Source organism: Halyomorpha halys, unplaced genomic scaffold, assembly GCF_000696795.3.
Source record: "Halyomorpha halys isolate HHAL.00 unplaced genomic scaffold, Hhal_1.1 Scaffold1497.1, whole genome shotgun sequence".
NCBI classification, from domain to species: domain Eukaryota; kingdom Metazoa; phylum Arthropoda; class Insecta; order Hemiptera; family Pentatomidae; genus Halyomorpha; species Halyomorpha halys.
Window position 1 is genome coordinate 3,918 of NW_027112953.1, and position 4,820 is coordinate 8,737.

General features: G+C 27.2%; 1 long non-coding RNA gene across 1 annotated transcript; it reads right to left on the bottom strand.

The window, feature by feature from the left end:
* Window positions 1–974: 974 nt before the first annotated feature.
* LOC106689852 (uncharacterized) lies at window positions 975–4,556 on the bottom strand. The gene is made up of 2 exons (XR_001344505.2): window positions 4,080–4,556; window positions 975–1,081 (listed from the first exon to the last, which is right to left on the bottom strand). It is a non-coding gene; the product is annotated as an uncharacterized lncRNA (long non-coding RNA).
* Window positions 4,557–4,820: the final 264 nt, after the last annotated feature.

Consider the following 4,820-nt stretch of genomic DNA (forward strand, 5'->3'; position numbering starts at 1 on the left):
AATGTATATATTATTATTATTTATTTTGCAATTTTACATACACCTTTTGGCATTTAGTGTAAATTTGAAAATCTTCGCATAGAATTAGTAGGAACGAGAGAAGAAATCTTCCATTGAAGACACTCCTGACATTGTACATACACCTAGCGTAGTTGCTCCTGAGGCCTTTCAGTCTTCTTGCCAGATTCTGTGACACTGTGTCAGTCAGTAATGTTTGTACCAGTAGGTTGGAGTACACAGTAAGTGAGTCGTGAAATGTGTTGTACTGTTTTTATTATGTCAATCTCAAATGGTATGTCCAGGCCCTTGTGTTGTAATTTATTTGTGATGTAAAAGGGGCTGTGGGTGGTGTATCAGAGGGAATAGGATTGGAAGAACTGAATGGTCTGAAAGTGGGATTTTTTGCAGGAGCCGCATACCTAAGTGGCGTAAGTCCATATCAATCTAAGCAGCCTGTTGAATACTTTGTTTGTTTGTTGGTAATAATTTATTTTTATGATATAGAATATGTCAATCAATATAGTAAGTAAAGAAATTCGGTGAATTTTTTTTTTATGTTGTCACTGGTGATTTCCAGATCAGTTGTCTGTCCATCCTATGTCTGTAAGTACTAAGTATTTTTGTACTTGAATGGATAAAGTAATTCATGATTTTTCTAATACAAATTTTGCTCTAATAAAAATTACTTTTCAAATATAAAGTAGTAATTTTAACTATTTATAATCTATATAATATTAATCCAATGTTGTACAGAAGATTATTTGAATGGCCTCTATCTTTAATGTAGTGGCCTCATTTCTCAATGTACCCATAGTCCGGACTTGGTTAAAGATCCTAATCAAATCAACAAATAGTACATTCAATATGATCTGTTTATAAATGTACTTATTATTTTTTTTTATGTAGAAATGGATTATACAACTTTAAAAAATCAAAATAAATTAATTAGAGCATAAAAATATAAGATAAATAAATACCTTTATGGATGCCTCAAATCCACCTATTGCATTGAAGGTTAAACTAAAAATAACTTGCTGGGATCTTTTCAATATATCAATTTCAACTACTTGATGACTTTTTTCTGTGGGAAAATTTAAAATTACTCATTTATATCTTTGTATTTAGTTTAAAAAATAAACCTAAATGTGAATCATGCAAGATCTAACAATGGCTTTCCACAAATATGGGAAACCGCAGCTTATTTCTTTTAAAATGCTAAATAAAATTACCAAACCAAATTTAACATTAATATTGTAACAACCATAATAAGAAATAATTTTAGTCATGCAATTAGTTCTTTATCATTTTAACTTCATGTTTGATTCCACAACAGTCTTCATCCTTCTCCCTCCCATTTGATAGTTAATTGAACTTTTTTTCCTACCATAAGTGCCATTATTGCATTAGTAGAAAACTAAGACTTTATTTATACATTAATAATTTAATTATAATATGTATTTACTATTCATATAATAATATACTGTGTGGTCATTTTTATTCTTTATTCTTTAGTCATTTATTTTTCTGTAATATAAATTTGACTAAATATCTTTTAGGAAATATAACGACAAAATCATTTAATCATACTAACTTAGCAATTTAAGTAAGAATGAAAAAACAAAAATTCATATTCTAGACTTTATAATACTCAAAAAACTACTAGGCTTTGTTGATTTTTATTATTCCAGACATTGCTCAAAATATTCAGGGCGAACATATTGCCTTTACATAGGAAACACTTATACATATTTACAAACTGATTTATATATGTAAAAATTTAAATTAAAAAATAATTGAATACAGTATGCCTAAAATAATCACCATAACATATTTTGTCATTTCAAGTGTACACACAGGTTCATATCTTCAAACATACATCGAAGTCCAAAACTTAATACTGCCTTAATTCCATTTTCTTACATATAATACCATATTCCAAATACACACCAAAATAGCACTACAGTAAATTTCCAGATGGAAAAATAAATTTGTTTGTTTTCAAATTAAACCAGCAGAGGTCGTGGGATTTTTTTTATGACCCCCTTTCTGGTCATTTCTGATATACCTTGGTTATCTACAGGGTACCACCCTTTTCTAATGCTATGGTGTTTTCGTTTTGTGGGTTCACCACAAAACAAAAGTCCCCCCCAGTCAGATTCGAACCGGTGCCACTGGAGTTCCCAGATTACAAAGACCTGCACCTACTTTATATTTCTACTCCCTGAACTACACATGGTCCTAATGTCACATTTCTGTAACCTTCCAGGAATACAATTTAAGCCCATGTTTCCCTTAGAATAAATCTATTCTTAATGTTATTTTTTTAAATCATATAATTCCCCTGACAATTGATCTAGAAGATAGTCATCTGTATCTCTGGGTAAAATAAAGTTAAATTAAAAATTCAAATTGGTAAGAGATGGACATATTGTCCTTACCAAAGAGATACAGATAAATAACTTTATTTATTTCATTGAATGAAATAAATAAATAAAAAAGTAAGTGTAAATAATTAATTTTACAATCCAAGATTCATGATAAAATACTTGGAAAAATTAAAATAGTTCCTATAAAAATCTTTCTTACAAAAACCAAAAAATCTCATCACATAATATGAGAACGTAAATTGCAACTAGCTAAGAACATAACATATCAGAATCACACACCTTCAATGTTATGGTAATGCGACCAAACAATTCAACTTTTGAGAAAATGGGTTTCAAAAATTTTAGAAGAATGCTGATTGACCGTGTGTATCAATAAATGGAATTTGGTCCGGGTGCGGTCAATTAAAATTCAAATAGTAAATTGGTGTACTAGGTATTTTAATCAGAGTGACTTTGACTCACTCTGACTATGACTTCCGTCAAAATAGCCCTGACAAAGCCCTGCTACGTGGAGCGAAACGTTGGCTCTAGTAAAATAGTACACTAATTTACTATTTGAGTTTTAATTGACCGCACCCGGACCAAATTCCATTTATCAAAAATTATATTTTCATATTAAAACTTTTTAGCTTACTATCTAAACTATTAGTAGTTGATTCTTAATCATGTACTCTTCATTTGCATTACTATTTCATTGAATAAAATCATTAAATAACAAATTTTTTAAAAAAGAAGTTTTATTTAGATAAGTTAGCATTGTATTTAAGATATAAATTCATTTATAATAACTTTACCCATCTCTTTTATGATGTAAATGAATAACTATTTAAATTAGAGATTATAATTTCTATTATAAGAATTTTTTCCAAAAAATAAATTACACATTAATGATAATAACACCCCATTATTTTTCACATGTCATGTCCTGCTTAAAATATAGGCACAACATACCATTTTTGAAAAACAACAAAATACGCTCCCATCTAGCCAAAAATAAAATAAACTGTCTGTAATCTATTAGAACAATAATTTGGAAATTAATGGTGAAGGTTTTCAATATTTTTACTATGTTTTAATGAGGTGTTATTCCAAAATCTTGAAGAATTATTTTCCAGCAACCTCAATAATTTATTTGAAAACGGTTATTAACTTATGACAGGTGCATTGTTTCTCAACCCAAAGTGTTCTAAGCTAATGTTACATATACCAATGTATATACCGTTATCACTGATTATAAGTACATTCATTTTGAACTAAAACGTGCTTGATAATTCTTATTAATTCGTCATAAGCAAGAAATTACAAAAATTTTAATTTAAATTTTTATTTTATTATACTACTATTCAGAATATACTAATTAAATATTTAAGGTTAAAAAAAGTAATTATTCAACTATATAGTCATTTGTTGTAAATATATCTTTATATAATTTAAACAAACTATATTATTAATTGGAAAAAAGTAGTTCATAACTATATTAGCCAGATTAGAAAATTTTATCATTTTTTTGCAAATTCTTAGCATCAAATTTCAGTGAGCTACAACCACTTTAAAATTTATTAGGTAATCATGAAAAGATTTTTTTTTTATATATAATAGTAGTTTCATAGATACATTTCTAAGTAATTGTTAATTTGAAGCACCATGTGGACTAAATCATGTCTAATATTCATACTTTAAGCTTGTATTTACCTGATATTGTTAATAATAACTATTTTTCATTAAGATATGTCATTCGAGAGCTACAACTTGCAAGTACTTCTTCCTCTCATTACATTACACTAACACTCACCGAGAACCAAGGAGGTTAAGGTCATACCCATCAAAGCACAATTAAAAGTGTATTAGTATTTTCTCAACAAATGAAATAAAAAAAGTACATGAATATTCTTTACTTATTTTATTTTACATTTTTATTTGCCTATAATTATTTATAAATAGTCATTTCCGCGTATTTAAAAATACAATTTACACAAACTGTCCTAATTTTAAGAAAAGAATATCATTTCAATAAAAAGAAAAACACTTAAAAAACTGTATGGAAGTAAATAAAAAGAAGCAGAAAATTGATTATTATTTATAAGTATTCTCTTAGAAACAATCACAGTGGAATATTTAGAGTCCTTAAAATAGATATGTCCCAGTTATAGAGCTATGATGTTTTCTTGAATGAATGCCTGCAATGTAACTAAATACAACCTCAATATGTTTTACAATAAATAATTAATGATTTTTTTTTATCTTTTAATCTTGTTTATGAAAAGTTAGAATCACACAAACCTTTAATAAAAAAATATTGTATAGTTTAAGATATTTTATTTATTTTTACTAATAAATTCAAACAACTAATTGATAGCATAATTCATGTTCACTTTCAATATTCATATATTTTCTTGTTTCTTAATGTCCTAACAATTTGTTTCATTTATAACT